General features: G+C 40.5%; 1 protein-coding gene and 1 pseudogene across 1 annotated transcript in view; one reads left to right on the top strand and one right to left on the bottom strand.

The window, feature by feature from the left end:
• DCHS2 (dachsous cadherin-related 2) overlaps positions 1–19,300 on the top strand; it is a 295,589-nt gene that overhangs the window by 107,857 nt on the left and 168,432 nt on the right. The window lies entirely within an intron of this gene.
• Positions 482–18,222, bottom strand: LOC132425645 (prothymosin alpha-like; annotated as a pseudogene).

Below are 19,300 nucleotides of genomic sequence, written 5' to 3'. Positions count from 1 at the left end.
CTACTTATGGTACATATAAGTATATACACAAAAAATGTTACGGGAATGCTCGGAATAAGATTGTTTTTTTGTTGGTGTTTTTGTTTTTCTTACAAGTTTTTTTTTTTCTCCTTTGAGATTATAATGAACATGGTCACACCACAAGTAAAGTCAGAAGTAGGACAGAGAACGCTCCGAAGGCTGGTTTGGTCATCTGAGATCATTAAAAATGGCTTGACCCCCTAACAATATGTACAAAAATATAAAATGTAAATAAAAAATACAAATTTTCCTTTTTAAAGTACTTTAAGAAAAAAAGCAGAGCCTTGGAAGTTTTGGTTCCTTTTTCCTCCCCTGTTGCAAATTCGCACTGTGGTTTTGGTTGGGTGGTGGAGAGCGCGTGTCATCTGCGGGTGGCGCTGCCCGCACTGGGCGGGCGGGCGGGACTCTCTACTTGAAGGTGACCGCGTTTAGATTCTGAGACAGGAAGTGGAGAGTGACTAGGTCAGGGTGGCCTTTTAAGTTTAACTTTTCCTTTTTTGCTGTCTAGTCATGCTCATCGGTCTTCCGCTTCTTGGTGTCAACATCGTCATCCTCATCATCTTCAGCTGCCCGCTTGCCTGTAGCTGCCTCAGTGTCATCATCTTCATCTCCATCCTCTTCCTCACCATCGCCTTCCTCTGCCTCCTCCCCCCTTCCTCCTCTTCTTCGTCTACCTCAGTGTCGGCCTCCTGCTCTCCATTTGCCTCGTTAGCATTTCCATGAGCAGGCGCCTATCTCCCATTCTCTGCCTCCTCCACAACTTCCTTCTTCTCTTTTAAGTCCTTGGTGGTGATTTCGGAGCTGGTGTCCACGGCCGCGTCTGACAATGATGGGGCACGCCGGTCATCCGACGCAGCGGATTCAGAAGAAAGCAGGAGTTCAACGACTCTGGCAATCAAGATGCCGGAGTCCGCGGCGGAGGCGGCTGCGGCGCGTGGGGAGCCGGACAAGGGAACAATGCAAAGATGGCTTTTCAGAGCAGCCAGTCCAAGTGAGATATTATTAATGTGGTTTTAAGGAATGTATTTCACACATTAAAGGAGTGTTTTAAATCTGCATTTTTACCGCTAAAATCCTGCAATCTAGGTATTTGAGAAGTTACTCTTAAGGTTATATGAGTGTTAACTTTCTCATCTTTCAACTTGCTCGCCAAGATTAATTCCAGATCAAATCCATATGGAGTGAGAGATACTGTTGAACAGACCCCAGAGGTCCTGCCTGTGACACGGGTGGTCTTAGGGAGAGAGATGGACTGTACTGGAAGAGCAGCAGGCAGGGTCTAGAAACTAGCTTTTGGAAGGAGATGGGGGAGTGAGGGGGTCCGGAGGAAGGAGAAAATGCAGGATGTGGTCATGGGGATGCTTGGAGACAGGCTTTTGCCCTGTACCAGCAACAGGAAGTTGTTCTTCTAGGGCCACTCTTGTGGAGCTTGCAATTAGGCAGCCTTTGCAAGCACTGGTACAGCCAGCTTTCTTCCAGACCCCAGAGAAAGGAAGCATGTACAAAAGACCAAGGGAGAGAGACTCAGTTTGTGCAGAGGATCTCACGGACGTAGACAGGGACTGTCCGTGTCTGTGCTCTTAGCCTCTGACCAAAGCTAGCAGGACCTCTCTGCTGGGGTAGACTGTGTTTCTGCTTTAAAACAATGCATGTGGAAGGACAGAGCACTCCTGAGACTTTTTTTTCTTCCAGTTTTATTGAGATATAATTGACGCACAGCACTGTATAAGCTTGAGGTGTACAGCATCTTGATCTGATTTACATACATCATGAAGTGATTATCACAGTAAATTTAGTGAACATCCATCATCTCACATACGTATAAAATTAAAGTAATAGAAAAAAAAATTTTTTTCTTGCAATGAGAACTCAGGATTTGTTCTCTTAACAACTTTTACATATAGCATTCAACAGTGGTAATTATACTTATTATGTTGTACATCCCTAGTACTGATGTATCTTATAACTGGAAGTTTGTACTTTTTGACTGCCTTCATCCAGTTCTCCTCCCCACTGGACTTTTTTTAGCTGCTTAACAGGAAAGAGAGAAAGGTTTTCTGTGTGTATTCAGTTTGGAGTGTCTGCTTGCACTAGGTCCATACTAGAGGCATTCGTAGTTCACTTACTGCATAACCTGTGCTTCTCCACACACCTGCGAGGCCTGAGTTTTTGTTCTTGGTGAAGCAGATTGGGGTTGACAATAAAAAAAAAAAAAGGAGGAAAACTCAGTAGCCTTCTTGAATCAGATTAACAGAGACCAGATATGAGATCCTTTTTGAACCAGAAATTAAGGTAGATATGACTCACCCTCCTAAAGTCAGATCTGTAATAAGTGAGAAAGTTCCCATAGTGGAGAAGAAGGTAAAGAACTCTCGATTCCAAGCAAAAGCCCCTCAGGCCCAGAATTTGGGCATTTTAGTGTGTATCCTGTCCTCCCCTTATTGTCATAAAGGGGACTTCAGTGACCACTTGTTCTCTGGCTCATCCCAGACCCCAGTATGTGTTGGACAGTTTCAGAACTGCCTAGGACTGTGGAATGGGCACCTCCACTCTTCTGGGAGAGTTTGGTGTCAAGCTGCATTCACGAGGGAAAGGACTAGGTGGACCTGGCATCTTTCTTCTCTTGTGAGAGATGCAGACCCTAGAGGAGAGGAAGATTGGAATCTGATGCTGACTGTTCCTTTCCAAGACAGCCACTGATCCCTCAGCTCCAGAGGGTGTTAGGAGAAACTTCGGCATGTGCAGTCATATGCAGTTGGGAAACTGGTGATGGTGCCCAAACACAAGAGCAAAAGGAAAAAGGAAGGTGAGATCTCTCCGGAAAGTCAGAAGAGATTCACTGGGGCTTCCCTGGTGGCACAGTGGTTGAGAATCTGCCTGCCAATGCAGGGGACACGGGTTTGAGCCCTGGTCTGGGAAGATCTCACATGCCGTGGAGCAACCAAGCCCGTGAGCCACAACTACGGAGCCTGCGCGTCTGGAACCTGTGCTCCACAACAAGAGAGGCCGCGATAGTGAGAGGCCTGCGCACCGCGATGAAGAGTGGCCCCAGCTTGCCGCCACTAGAGAAAGCCCTCATACAGAAACGAAGACCCAACACAGCCAAAAATATATAAATAAATAAATAATTATTAAAGAAAACATTTCTACTGAATATCTTTAAAAAAAAAAAAGAATAAAAAAAAAAAAGAAGAGATTCACTGGCCACAAGTAAGTGTAACACAGAACCCCTCAGAGAGAAGACAATGTAGCTGACTTGTCAGGGCTCCAAAAAGTCTTCTTGGAGCAAGATGTAATGAGACGAAGGCATTTAGTCATTAACATTCCTGGGCCGGGCTGGTTCTCACAAGAAAAACACTGAGGGCTATCATTTGCACTTCCGACCACAACAGAGTAATCCTCCTACCATAAACAGCTATGGAGCAGACAGAATAGATGAGGCAGCTGTTTGCAGGTGTTAGACAACAGTCTGAGCAGAGAAGCACAGGACAGGAGCCCTTGTTTGCCCCGGCTTTTGGGTTCAGGGATCTTTCCTGACTGTGGAGAAGTGAGGGGGAACCTGAGAAAGCAGTGGTCTTGCTGAGCTGAGAGGCAGTAATTGCGGTTTGGCGCTGCTGAACTTTGTGGATAGAGGGGCTGGAGAAGAGGAAGCTGCTCAGAGGGGTTCCCAAAATCTGTGTGGGTGTTTATCTGAGGTCTGTGGCCCAGGCCTGGGCTGTGCACATACACCTCCTGTGAGGTGTAACCGGGGAGAGGAAAGCCCACGACGAGAAACCTGAGTTTGCCCAGTGCCAGGAGATGCTGGAGGGAGTTCCACCGCAGAGGTGGGGAAACCCCACTGAACAACGTGGGCATTCACTTGAGATCACAGAGAGTCCACATCCTAGGAATAAGAACCGTTCCCTCAAGAAAGGGCCGTACCCTAAGAACAAATGCCAACTCTTTAAAGGAAGACAACATAATTCAGGCTCTTTACAATGTGTCATATACAATTCCCAGTGTACAATATAATAAAACTTGCCAAACACCTGAAAGGCCAGAAAATATGACCCAGAAAAATGGACCCAAGATGACCCAGAGGTTAGATTTAGCAGATAAAGACTAAAGAATCTATTATAAGTATGTTTAAGGACTTAAAGGAAGGGTTGGTCTTAATGATGGAACATGTGAGAATGTCAGCAAAAAAAAAAAAAAATAGAAGCTATAAACATGATCTACATGGAAACTCTAGAAGTGAAAAACAGTATCTGAAACAATATCTTAAATAAAACGTTCATTCTGATGAATAGAAAGAAAAAATATTTTTAAAAAATGAACAGAGCCTAGTGACCTCTGGGACAAAATAATCTATCATACACATAATTGGAGTTCCTGAAGGAGAAGGGAGTGAATGGGCCAACCAAAAATATATATATTTGAAGACATAGGGCTAAAAAATCCCCAGTTTTGGAGACAAACATCATTGTGCATATCTAAGGATATCAGCAAATCCCAAGCAGGGTAAACAAAAAGAGATACACACTTAGGTATATCATTATCAAACTGCCAGAAACTAAAGATAAGTAGAAAGTTATGAAAGTGGCCAGAGGAGCCCTGGGGCGGGGTGGGGGGGAACGACAGGTAAACTCTACAGATAATAAGCATAAGAAAGCTGGTGTGGCTTTGTCTTTTCAGATGAAGTAAACAAAAACTGTCACAGATCAAGGAGGACATTTCATGATGATAAAAGGACAGTTAAGCATAAAGATATAATCATCATAAATGTGCATGTATCTAGTAACAGAGTTTCAAAATACCTGAGGCAAAAATCTGACAGACCTAAAGGAAGAAATAGTAAAATAGGTAAGTCAGAGATTTTAACAGCCCTTCTTAGTAATTGATGGACCAAGCAGAAAAAAAAAAAAAAAAAGAGCACATAGATTTAAACAACTCTCCTCCACTGGACATAGCTAGCATTTATAGACCCTTTATCTAGCAATTGCAGAACATACATTGTTTTCAAGTACACTTGGAGTGTTTAACATCATAGATTGAATACTGGGTCATAAGTAAATCTCAACACAGTTAGAAGATTGAAAGCACAGAGACTATATGTTCTCTGACCACAGTGAAATTAAGTTAGAAATCAGGGACTTCCCTGGTGGTCCAGTGGTAAAGAACCTGCCTTACAATGCAGGGGACGTGGGTTTGATCCCTGGTCAGGGAACTAAGATCCCACATGCCGCTAGGGAACTAAGATCCCACATGCCGCTAGGCAACTAAGTCTGTGCGACAAAACTACTGAACCTGCGCACCTCAACTAGAGAGCCCACGTGCCTCAAACTACAGAGCCCATGCACTCTGGAGCCTACGCGCCACAACTAGAGAAGAGAAAACCCACATGCCACAACTAGAGAGAAGCCCGTGCACTGCAACAAAAGATCCCACATGCCTCAACGAAGATCCTGTATGCTGCAGCTAAGACCCAACACAGCCAAAAATAAATTAAATAAATAAATAACAAATAAATCTTAAAAAAAGAGAAATCAATAACAAAAGCATTTCTAGGAAAAAAAAACCCCAAATATTTGAAATTAAGTAACACTCTTCTAAATAATCCATAAATCAATGAAGAAATTGAAAAAGAATAGAAAATATTTTGAACTGAATGATGATAAAAATACAACATTAAGGGCTTCCCTGGTGGCGCAGTGGTTGAGAGTCCACCTGCTGATGCAGGAGACACAGGTTCGTGCCCCGGTCGGGGAAGATCCCACATGACGTGGAGCGGCTGGGCCCGTGAGCCACGGCTGCTGAGCCTGTGCGTCCGGAGCCTGTGCTCTGCAACGGGAGAAGGCCACAACAGTGAGAGGCCCGCGTACAGCAAAAAGAAAAATAAATAAATAAAAATTAAAAAAAATACAACATTAATATTTGTGGGTTGCAGTTAAAGCAGTTATTAGAGGGAAATGTTTCCATAACTATTAAAGAAGAAAGGTATAAGATAGAGCAAAGTGGTACATAGAAGAAGGGAGTTACAATATAAAGAGAAAAGCAGAATTTCGTAAAGTAGAACATAAATATTAGAGAAAATTACCAAATGAAAAATTGAAAAGATTAATAAAAAATATGCCCTAGCAAGAGTAATCAAGCAAAAAAGAATTATCATAATAGGAATGAAAATAAGGATATTATTGCAGATCCTACAAATGTTAAAAAGATACTATGCAAAACTTCATGTCCATAAATTCAATAACCTCTATGAAATGGACAAATAACCAACTTTACAAAACTATCACAAAAAGAATGAACAACCTCCGTAGCTCTATATCTAATTAAGAAATAGAATTTATAATAACTATCCACCCCTTTTCCTCAAAATAAAAATCTCCAGGCTCAGATGGTATTATGGGTGAATTCTGTCAGACATTTGAGAAAGAATTAATACCAATCTCACATAAACCCAAAAAACAGAGAGTGAGGGAATGTTTTCCAACTCATGTTGTGAGCCCACGATAATTCTGATATTAAAACCTGATCAAGACATTATCAATAAATGAAATTACAACCAGTATCTTCCATAAACATAGACACAAAAATCTTCAACAGTATATTAGAGAAATCCAATGATGTATGAAAAGGATAACAAAGCCAAGTGGGGCTTATCCCAGGAATACGGGTTGTTCAACATTTGAAAATCTATGCAATTAGCCACATTAACAGAAAAAAATGAAAAATTTATTATCTCAGTAAACACAGAAAACATGTTTGACAAAATTCAGCACTTATTCAAGGTTAAAAAAAACTGCTGTCAACAAACTGGAAATGGGACTTGATAAAGGGCATAATGAGAAAGTTACAGCTAACTTCATACGGAATGATGAGAGACAGTGATTTCCCCCTAAGATCACAAAAGAGGCAAAAATGCTTATTCTCACCACGTCTATTTGATACTGTGCTATAAAGGTCCTACCAGAATAATGAGGCAAGAAAAATAAATTAAAAAAGATTGGACAGGATGAGGTAAAAAGTCTTATTCATAGATGTTTATGTAGAAGACCCTAAGAAATCTATAAAAGTTTACTAGTAAGTGATTTTAGCAAAATCTTAGGATATAAGGTAAATATACAAAAAGCAATTATTTTTCTACATATTTGCAATAAAGAGTAGTAAATGAAATTTTTAAAAATATAATTTTTAAATCATATCAAAAAGAAGATACTTAGGAATAAATTTAATAAAAGATGTGTAGGACCTGTACAGTGAAAACTACAAAACTTTGCTGAGAGAAAATAAAGATGATATAAATAAATAGAAAGACATATAATGTTTATAGACTGGTATACGTAATACTTTTAAGGTAAAACTTCTTCTCAAATTGATCTATAGCTTTATCCTAGTCCCAATCAACATTCCAACAGACTTATTTGATAATAGTTGCCAGTTGATTCTAAAATCTGTATTGTAATACAAAGGATCTGGAATACCCATACATTTTTCAAAAAAAAGTTGAGAGACTTACCCTAACTTATTCAAGACTTTGTATAAAGCTATGGTAAGAGAGTGTTGTACTGGCATAAAGACAGGCAAATTGGTGGAACAGAATTGGAGGCCAGGGCTTCCCTGCTGGCGCAGTGGTTGAGAGTCCGCCTACCGATACAGGGGACGCGGGTTCGTGCCCCGGTCTAGGAGGGTCCCACATGCCGTGGAGCGGCTGGGCCCGTGAGCCATGGCCACTGAGCCTGCGCATCCGGAGCCTATGCTCCGCAACGGGAGAGGCTGCAACAGTGAGAAGCCCGCGTAAAAAAAAGAATTGGAGTCCAAGAAGAGATCTTCATTGTTGATTTTTGACAAAGATACCAGGGCAATTCAATGGTTAAAAGAAAGTATTTCCAATAAATAATTGTGAAGTGATTGGATGTCTGTATAGACAAAAAGTTGACCATATTCTCATACCATACACAAAACTAATTTGAAGTTGCTCGTAGACCGAAATGTAAAAGCTAAAACTTTCAGACTTCTAGGAGAAAACACAGGATAATGTCTTTGCACTCGTGAGGTAAGAAGAGATGTCTCAGGACAAGAAAAGCCCAAACCATAAAGAAAAAAAAAAAAAAAACTGGTAAAACTGAACTTCATAAAAATTAAAAAGTTATGCTCATCAAAAGACACCATTAAGAAAATGAAAAAGTAAGCTACATATTGGGAGAATATATTTGCCAAATTGCTATAATCAATAATAAAATATCAAAATCAATAAAATGGGCAAAATACCTGAACAGACACTTCACAAAAAAAGATGTATTTACGTTCAATAAATCCATGGAAAAATATTCAACGTCATTGATCCTCAAGGAAATGAAGATTTCACAACCACTAGAATAGATAAAATTAAAAAGACTTCATCAGTGTTGACAAGGATGTGGGGCAGCTGGAAGTCTCATGTGTTGCTGGGAAAATACTTTGGGGGAAAGTGTTTGGTAGTTTCTTAATGAAGTTAAACATACACTTATCCATGACCCCGCAATTCCATGCCTAGATTTTTACCCAAGAAAAGTGGGTAAAAAGCCACCTACAAGGATGTTCATAGCAGCTTCTTTCACAGTAGCCCCAAACTGGAAACAACACACATGTTTATGGGAATGAATTGTGCTATGTGGATTTAATATAACACTACTCAACAGTATAAAAGAATGATCTGTTGAAACATGAAACACTACGGATGAATTTCAAAACCCCTATGTTTGAATCAAAGAAACTAGACACAAAATAGCACATATATTATTGATATTTTATTTATGTGAAGTCAATGAGCTAATAAAATTAGTCTGTGGCAATAGAAATTAGAATGGTTGTTGTTTATGGGGTGGAGAGTAACTGGGTGAAGGAATGAGGAAACTTTCTGGGGTGACAAATATTCTGTATTTTGAATCATGTGTTGGTTATGCAGATACACACACATATGTGTGTGTGTGTATATATATATATATATATATATATATATATATATACCATGAAATACTATGTATACTAATATATATGCAGTATGTACATATATATTAGTCAAAACTCATCTAACTATACCTTAAGATTGACACATATCTCAATATAACTTTTACTATAACTTTAAAAAATGAAGGAAAAAAGCTTAAGGTAAGGGCATGGACGCCATTTCATTTTCTGGAGATGGATGTAGTCGGCAGCTCACAAGTTGGGAGCAAGCTGGGGTCTGGGCAGAGAATGACGGTGGCTGCAGGTAGAGGAAGAGGCAAATGAGAGCACAACAGAGCTGGGAGAGAGGGAGGGATATCGTAGCTATCCTGAGTATAAAACTTGGGGGAAGGCAAAGCTGTCCAAGAAGGGTGTTTAGGGAATTCTGTCTGTTGGAAGCAGTGTGAAGACTCTGGTCATCCCTTTAAGAAGACCTGAAGAGCTCTGTTATTCTTGGCTTTCAGAATAGATTGGTGTTCTTTTGAAAGTGTGACCATACTGAAACTAAGGGTTTCAGGTGGCATGCCCAAGCGATTTCAACTCTCTTGTTTAACTACCATACAACACAACACCCCCATGGCATGGGGAGTGGGTACTGAGGGGTGTAGTGTAAATCTCTGATTTCCTGGGTAAAAGGGCCTTTGAAGGAGGTTCTGCAGTGAGCCTTCTGTCATCAAATGGTAAGGGATAGTCCTGAGAGCCTAGTCACTGTAAAGGGAAATTTTACCTCTGCTTTATAAATGAAAATCCTGGTGCTTTCTTCTTGGTTGCTTGTACAGGCTGAAGCACCCTGTGCTGTGGATTTATAGTCTCTTGCAGCTTGTTCACAGCAGTTTGGAATTCCCTCTCTATTCCTTTGTTTCCAGGGGGACCCCTAGGTTCCCCTGACTGTTGTGAAACAGCTCAGAGCTTCGAAAACCTCAGGAGAACATTCTGGGCACAGCTGGAATTTAGTCTGTTTACTGCTCAACCACTAAAGACCTATATTAGTTATGGATTCAACTTTGGTATATGAATCCCTTTGCCACCAACCCCCTCTGCTGGCCTTGAATTTGCATCTTACACTCAACCCGTTTCCCCATCTAGTGTGATTTTTTTATTTTCTTGGAAAATAAAGAACTCCAAATGAAAACAAAATGTTCATTTATGAGTAGGCACTCCACAAGACAGTTATTATTGTCCCCAGTTCTCGTTTTCTGCCCGCCTTCCTGTCCTTATCCATCACAACACTGTGACTCAGTAGTTCTCAACCCCACTCCCCAATACGTCATTGTACAGCCATGAGACACGTCTCAAATGATGGGCTTTCCCCCCTAAATGCAGAGAGCTTAAAAAATATATTTCCATAAAGTATTTCTAACTATTAACAGATTTGTTTACTAGTTTTTCATGTTTCTTGGCAGATTTTAATGTTAAAATCTTGCATGCCATCTGCTTTGAGGGAAGGATTAAGAGCAAGGGGAAGGGTGGGAAGGTAGAAGCTGAATTATTCTTAACAGCTCTGGGAATGATACCATATTTTAAAATCAATCCAGAATGGAAAATGGAAATTGCTTTCAGGCATGACGATCCAGCATTTACAGCTCAGTTTCTGTTTCCAGTTCTCCCAGAACACAGATATCATGAAATCTTTCATGAAACTCCAGATCTCCTCTTAAGATGATGTTTTGGAGGCATGGAAAAAAAGCCACAAACACTGAGGGCTTTTGCTGATAAAGGGTAAAATAAGTCTGTTTCCTATTCCCCCTCAACTAGTGAGAAGGAGGTCGGAGTGGGAGTGAGGTCCTAAGAATTTGATCAGGTTAAAGGAAAAAGTCTTTCTAAAGCCTCTGTCGATGTGCTGCTCTGAGGTGTGCACACCTATAATGAAAGACTCTGTTAAGTAGGATACCTTAGTGAGTTGAGTTTTTGAGGATGCAAAGCTAGACTTAGGCCTTAGCTTTGAGTAGGAATGGAGAATTGAATGTCTTCATCTAGTAACTTTACAGGCATACGTTTATTGCTTTTTGCAGATATTGCATTTTTTATGAATTAAAGGTTTGTGGCAGCCCTGTGTCAAGCAAGTCTATCAATGTCTTTTTTCCACAGCATTTGCTTATTTTGTGTCTCTGTGTCACATTTTGGTAATTCTCACAATATTTCAGACCTTTTCATTATTATTATATTTCATTACAGTGATCCGTTATCCACTGATAATCTTTGTTGTTATTATTGCAAAAAGATTATGACTCAGTGAAGGCTCAGATGATGGTTAGCATTTTTCAGCAATAAAGTATTTTTAAATTAAGGTATGTACATTTTATATGCCTAACACTGTTGCACACTTAAAGACTATAGTATATTGTAAACATAACTTTTATATGCACTGGGAAACCAAAAAATTTGTGTGACTCACTTTATTGTGATATTCAGTTTATTGCCATGATCTGGAATTGAACCCCAGTATCTCCGAGGTTCTGAAACGTGCCTGTATATGACTTTAGTGATTGGGGCTGGCAGTCAGTTTGAGGGGAAGGATCCTACTTGGGAGCTTACTGGAATGAGAATGACTAAGAGTGACATTATCCTGGGGATAGCCTGATAAGGATAGACATCGAGTAACATTTATTTTCCACAGAAATAGACTCACAGGCATAGAAAACAAACTTATGTTTACCAAATGGGATAGCGAGGTGGGGCGGGGGAAGGGCAGAGAGATAAATTAGGAGTTTGAGATTAACATATACACACTACTATATATAAAATAGATAAACAACAAGGACCTACTGTATAGCACAGGGAACTATATTCAATATCTTGTAATAACCTATAATGGAAAAGAATCTGAAAAAGAATATATATATATGTATAACTGAATCAATTTGCTGTACACTTGAAACTAACACAACATTGTAAATTAACTAAACCTGAATAAAAAATAATATTTATTTTCCAAAAATTATTCAAGAACTTTGGAAGTTATCCTATATCATAAGCACATTATCTGAGACATGCCTCATTGCTGAGCCCTGCAATGATGTATTGCAGCGTAGTTGTTGAGAACTACCTCAGTGTGACATTGGAAGGGCTGGAGTTGTGATGGGTAAGAACAGGAAGGTGGGCAGGAAAATGAGAACTGGGAATAATAATTTTTTTTGAGTGCTTATTACGTGTCAGGCATTGGGCACTTTCTGTACATTATTTCATTGAATCTTCACCCTGGGAAGTGGCTGTTATTCCCACTTAACACAATCAGTAAATGATGAATCCAGCATTCAAAATCCTATTTAGTGCCCCTATTCTTATAGGGCATGGAGAAAATGTACCATATGTAATTCCTTATTTAAATGAAATTAAAATCAAATCAATACATATCCATTGATCACAATATAAGTCTTTGTAAGGACATAGATTTTGAATTATTCAGCCTTAAAACGGGAGATCCTGCCATTCATGACAACATGGATAAACCTGGAGGACGTTATTCTAAGTGAAATTAGCCAAACATGGAAAGAAAAATACTGCATGACCTCACCTGTATGTAGAATCTAAAAGAGTTGAATACAAAATGTAAAACAGTGGGTTATCAGCAGCGGGGAGGTAAGGGAAATGGGGAGATGTTGGTCAAAGGGTAGAAAGTTTCAGTTATGTGGAATGAATAAGTTCTACAGATCTAATGTACAACATGATGACCATAGTTCATAATACTGAATTGTATAGTGAACATTTTCTAAGAGAGTAGATATTTGGTGCTCTCACCACACCCCCCCCCCCCACACACACCCCCACACACACAGGTAACAAATAAGGAGATGGGTATGTTAATTACTTAACTATGTTAATCATTTCACTAGATGTATGTATATCAAAACATCATATTGCACACCTTAAATAGATACAATTTTAATTCAAAAAATTAAATTTATAAAAGGATAGAAGGTAAACATATAGCAGATGGGACTTCTCTTCCCAAAGCAAAAACAAAACCCAAAGCATCTCTACTTCTACACCCATCCTCACCTCCTTTTCAGGCTTGGTCCTTGGTCTACTCAGCAACACTTTTTAAAAAAATATCTTCAGTCTCTCCTCTTGCATCCCTTCTACATAGTTCTACTTTATCCAGCTGAAAGATGAGCAGATATTCTGAGATAATGTGCCAGGTTTTCATTCTTCATTTTCTTGTGAATGAGAGAAGGGAAAATGCCTCCCAGCCTGACCCCCCATCTCCTCATTTTAAGATGCTGTTGCTGTGAAAGCAGGACTACAGAATTCATCGGCAGAGGTGAAATCCAAGTCTCAGGAAATGCAGTTTTTAAAAGGAAATCTCGGGCTTCCCTGGTGGCGCAGTGGTTGAGAGTCCGCCTGCCGATGCAGGGGACACAGGTTCGTGTCCCGGTCCGGGAAGATCCCACATGCCGCGGAGCGCCTGGGCCCGTGAACCATGGCCGCTGGGCCTGCACGTCCGGAGCCTGTGCTTCGCAACGAGAGAGGTCACAACAGTGAGAGGCCCGCGTACCGCAAAACAAAACAAAACAAAACAAACAAACAAAAAAACATAAAAGGAAACCTTTTGTAAGAAGTAAACGCGTTGCCTATCCTTGAGAGTGTTAATTGCGAAGTGGGTAAAACTCGGACTGTATGGCCCAGTCGGGCTCAAAGAGCAGGGGAAAGCCTGGCCACCAAGAAGGGACAGTTGTCTAGAAAAGCAGAGGACATAGCACCATGGGATTAAAGGGTGTCACAGTTTTGTGAAAAAGCAAGTCATATTTGGTAAGGAGCCTAAGAAGTGTAAGTGAACTTCTTACATGATATGTGATGCAATCTTTTATTTAAGTAGAGCTCATGTCCTAAGTTGGGCCGTTTTCAGGAGTACAAAGGAGCTTTCTTCTTGAATGCCGACTAGGTTTCCTAGACTTAGACAGCCCTGATTTCAAATTTCTGGCTTAATTTACGAAAGAGGTTGAGAACAGAAATAGAGAAGATAACCAGTTATTAAGTCCTAACCCAAATTATATGTGTGGTGAAATAGGATTTGACAAATACGTAAGATACTTTTGCCTAATAAATGTTCAGTCAGATAACTGTTTATGTCCCCTCCCTATTCCAGCTTTTAGGGACTCTCCAATGTCATTAGAATAAAGGACACATTTGCTTGCATGTCCTGCTTCATGGTACAATGTCCTTGTCTACTCTTGGCTTATACAACCTGCCTCTGAGCCTCCTCCATCCACGATGGCCTGGGTTAGACAGTCATGTCTCTTATTTTTTTGCTCAGACTGTTAATTTCACCAAAGAAACCTTCCTCTTTTCTTAGGCTCCCCAGTTCCTTCCAATTCCTTGAGATCCTGTTTAAAGAAGTGATGGCAGGAAGGTTTAAGACATACAAATAAATCAAATAAGGAATGGTCAGTATTATAAGAATGAAATTCTATGGGAATTCAGGGGAAGGAAAGAGTACTTCAGCTTAGTACATCAGGGAAGAGGTAGCAAGTCATTGAAATTGTCGGAAGACAGAAAAGCAGGGAGAGACACACAATTCGCACACATGTGCACACACTCAGGCATCAGCCGGGGACAGGATATGGGCCAGGCAGTCATGGTCTTCTCAGATCTGGACTCAGAATGCCAATTGTTAACCCCCAGCCCAGACTGCCTTCAGCTGTCACCGCTAGACTGCCCTGTGTGACTGTGACTGTGCCTGTGTGTGCACCTGCAGGGGAGCTGCATGGAGCGGCCGTGCTGCCCGGGGGCAGGTGTGGACAGCAATTCTTGGTGGGTGTAGCAATTGCATTTGGGCCTTTGCGTTCAAATAAATGAACGAATTCTGAGTAGGATTTGATCATACTGAAGTGAAGGGAGGGAAGGAATTCCAAGCAGAGAGAACACCGTGAAACACCATGTGTGAAATGGGGGACTGTATTTTGACAGGAACACAGACACTAAGAGTGAAACAAGAGAAAATAATTTGTAAAAGCGGGTTAGGGACACTGGAAACTTTGAATGCAACTGTTGGCATTGGGAACTCATTCCCTTCCTGAGTTCAGAGCCAATTAAGAGATCTCAGGAGTCAGTAGTGATGGGATCATAATCTCATCACTATTACCTTTAAAGCTGATTAGAGAATGTTCTTTTAGACCAGTGGCCAGCTGGGTTTGTTAATTAGAATTACCAAACAGGAATGTGAATCACTGGGTAACTCAAGGCCTCTTGAAGGAGAAGGCCTCTTACTATATGGCAGACAGCAGGGACTATTCAATTGCTTATTTCCTCCCTCCCTCCCTTCTGTCCTTCCCTCACTATTTCCTTCCTTCCCTCCCTCCCTCCCTCCTTCCTTTCTTTTCTTCTTTTCTTCCTTCCCTTTTTCCATATTTATTAAGTACCTATAATGGGCCAGATATTCTTCTACATGCTGAGGATAAAGTATTGAACAGGACAGACACAGAATTTATATTTGAGAAAGAGTTCAAGTTAAGGCTGACCGAATCTGAAAAGAAAATCCCAGAGAGGCCTCAGCTGGTTATGCTCAATTTCTTCTCCCAAACTCAAGATGCATTATAACCACAAAATGACAAATGTTTACCTCACTCAATTTTCTAACCTATAAAATGGTATTAAGAATTCTTCCCTTGAATAACTCCTCAATTTTTTAAGTCAAATGAAAACATATTGAAAATGTTAGCGTACTATTAACACACAAAGAAACGTTTAGTTAATAAACTGTAGTGTTTTCTCCATATGCTCTTTCTTCTCCTTCCTTAGCAACTCTTATTACCTTAATTTCTCTTTATCTTCTTATTTATTCTTTCACTTCCCTTCTTAACTTGGCTGCTTTTCTCCACTAAGGATGTTTGAGTTCTTTCCAAGAAAACCCTTCCTTGAGTTACTTTATGTAAAAGTCCTATAGCTAATCTGCATTGGAAAGAAAATTTGCTTGTGCTTTGGAAATGCTTTAAGTCATCATTTAAATTTGATAAGCTTGATGAATTGGGAGATTGAGATTGACATACGTACACTAATATGTATGAAATGGATAACTACTAAGAACCTGCTGTATAAAAAATATAAATAAAGTAAAAATTAAAAAAAAAAGAATTTGATAAGCTTCTGAGTGTACAAATAGAACATGGTCAATGAGCAGAAACTTTCCGTTAGAACAGGGAGCTTCATTGAGTGCTTGGCTGCACCAAACACCCTGCTGGTCAGTGGGAAATAACAGAGAACAAGATGGAAATGGTCCCTCTCCGTGAAGAGCTTTTGTTCCGTGGGGGAGGACAGACCACAAGGGTGATCAATGATGGGGCAGTCCAGGGGGCTATGAGGATAGATGCGAAGACTATTTGAGGAAGTGCTATTTAAGGACTTTAGCTGGGTCCCTTAGATGGCATTCTGAGGACCAAGAATATTTAGCTGACATAGTATAGAACAGTGTATGGGCATGTGCACCACAAGTGCACACATCTGCGGGTGTATATTGATTAAGTTAATGTATTTTGTACTCCACCTAATTAAAAATGTAATATGAAGCTGCTAATAAAACTACACAAAATTCACAAAGATGAAAATAAAATTAAGGAAATCAGGGAAAAAGATAAGGGAAGCGGCACAGTAAGATTAAGCTAGGAAGGATTTAGCAGATGGAAATAGAGTCTGCAGGATCATGCACATGTGTTAAGGCTGGAACTATTCCTGTAGTGACAGGATTCATGTAGATACGTTCCTCCTGTTCAGAAGAAGAAGCATTTACTTTCCTGTAACTAAAGACTTGGGGAACCTTTCTCCTGTAGTTCTTTACAGAGGGAACACAGAAATGTAATAGGAAATCCCCTAAACCGTGTGCTTAACGATAATACACCGTTCTGTAAATGTGTTTGTATTGGGAGCAGGGAGGCAAAGTAGCGCAGCCCGTGCTTCCATTACATGTACCTGCACTACCTTCTTTTTCCTCCAGGAAAGCAAAGCTGCTAAGGCGTCTAAGTTTCCAAACCTTAACATTTGCCAGCTGTGGTTATGATGCTTTTCCCAGTATGAAATCAGCAAGTTGGAGTCTGTAATGGAACTTACAGCCTTAAGTTTATAGTGTGGATTTCCCCACTTTGCCTTCCCACTATTTGTCTTTTCATTAGGATTTTTCAAACCCATGGGTCCCCCTTGAGTTTAGGGTGTACGTGTTTGTGTTTATATCTGAAAGTACACCCTTCAGATATAAAAGACCTCTGTGCATAAATTTAGGGTACCCCTTTGTTTTACAAAACATATACAGGAGAGGTACAACTACAAGATAAAAGTCACATGATTCTAAGCGATGATTAGAAGATGAGATGCTTAAACGTGGATCCTTTTTTTTTTCCACATCTTTATTGGAGTATAATTGCTTTACAATGCTATGTTACTTTCTGCTGTACAGCAAAGTGAATCAGCTATATATATGTACATATATCCCCATATCCCCTCCCTCCTGAGCCTCCCTCCCACCCTCCCTATCCCACAAAGCACCGAGCTGATCTCCCTGTGCTATGCAGCAGCTTCCCACTAGCCATCCATTTTACAATTGGTAGTGTATATATGTCAACGCTACTCTCTTACTTCATCCCAGCTAAATGTGGGTCCTTTAAAAAAAAACCAGCAACCAATTCCCCTTTCTAGACTTTTCAGACTTTCAGGGTGTCCTGTATGGGTGGAGTGGGGCAAAGGTGAACCTTAAAAATCATACAACAGGGCTTCCCTGGTGGCGCAGTGGTTGAGAGTTCGCCTGCCGATGCAGGGGACACGGGTTCGTGCCCCGGTCCGCGAAGATCCCACATGCCGCGGAGCGGCTGGGCCCGTGAGCCATGGCCGCTGAGCCTGCGCGTCCGGAGCCTGTGCTCCGCAACGGGAGAGGCCACCACAGTGAGAGGCCCGCGTACCGCAAAAAAAAAAAAAAAAAAAAAAAATCATACAACATAGAAGTTTCATATATATGTGTGTACACACACACACACACACACATGTGGAGTAAAGCAGGCTCAATAGAAAACACTGTTTACAGAAACACATCATTTAAAAAATGAATGTTTGCCATGATTGCATTCCAAGAGAGAATATCTTTTACAAGTTTGCAGGGTATATTCTTCAGATTTTTATTTCCTCTGGAAATAGTAACATTGCTGTAACTCAGCACAATGGTCTTCTATCTTGAATTAAGAAACTGGTCAAAAGGAAATGAGCCTTACCTTTCAGTGGGCCAGGCAGTACCACGTGGCCCATCATCTTCATCTCCTGCTGCTCACATTGAAGGAGTGCAGGTGATGGCAGGGAAAGTCGTATCTGATTTTCTTCCTCTGGATGGAGCCCCCAAACATGTATGGTCTCATTTGTATTTTAGATTCTTGAGTGCAGTGCAGCCCATGATGGAGTTGACAGGGTTGGGAAGTCAGGCATGGTACTCCCAGCCTCACTGCCCCTCTGCCATGCTCTGGCTCGGGCTTTCATTCCCATTTGCGTGTGGCCTCTCTCTTGAAGAAGTATTCCTTTGCCCTAGTCCAGCAGTCTTTTTAACTCTTCCTCTCTTCCCTCAGCACCTTATCTCCTCTTGAAAACTCAGCCCCAGTAATTCTCTGATCCTTCCCTTTTGCTTCTGGAGTGGAAGAGGTTGATTTAGTCCTGAAGTAGAGGTGAGGAAGACTTGGACAGCTGTGGAATATCCAAGGAATATTAAGACATCTCTCATAATGGACGGGAGTCCCTCCCTAGCCGACCCACCATAGTGCACAAAAAGAGCCCTTGTCCCTCCAGGAGAACCATAAAAGCCCTTCTCTTCCCTTCGCCTGTGACACCCTAGACTCAGAAGCAACAGGACCATTGTACCACATATGTTATTTTTTTAAATTCAAAAGTGGGATCTTACTGTACCTATAAAATTTTACAACTTTTATTCTTAACAATATATCCTGGTTATTTTTCTATGTGTGTACACATGGATCTGTTTTATTCTTTTTAACAAACGCATACGATTCCACTGTGTAGCTCTAAAATTAACCAATTCCATTGTGATGGACCTTTGTATTGTTTGCAATTTTTTTCTGGAAAATGATTATATCTTCAACGTTCACTGGACATGATCAACATTTTTTACCTTTCCCAACTGAAAGGCAAAAATAATATAAAACAATCACAAAAAAGATTAGATCAGAGCTTTTATGATTATTTTTGAAGTCAACGGTTTTTATGAATGTTTTTACGTATGTTTTTACATATGTTTCCTGGCCTGCACTTACCTCACTTGATCTCTCAGCATCATTCCATAACTTCTACTTCTAAACTAAGGAGCACAGTTAGTCTGCAACTATTTTGC

Source organism: Delphinus delphis, chromosome 5, assembly GCF_949987515.2.
Source record: "Delphinus delphis chromosome 5, mDelDel1.2, whole genome shotgun sequence".
Classification (NCBI taxonomy): Eukaryota; Metazoa; Chordata; class Mammalia; order Artiodactyla; family Delphinidae; genus Delphinus; species Delphinus delphis.
The sequence above is the reverse complement of the archived record's forward strand: the minus strand, read 5'-3'. Positions and strand labels throughout refer to the sequence as shown.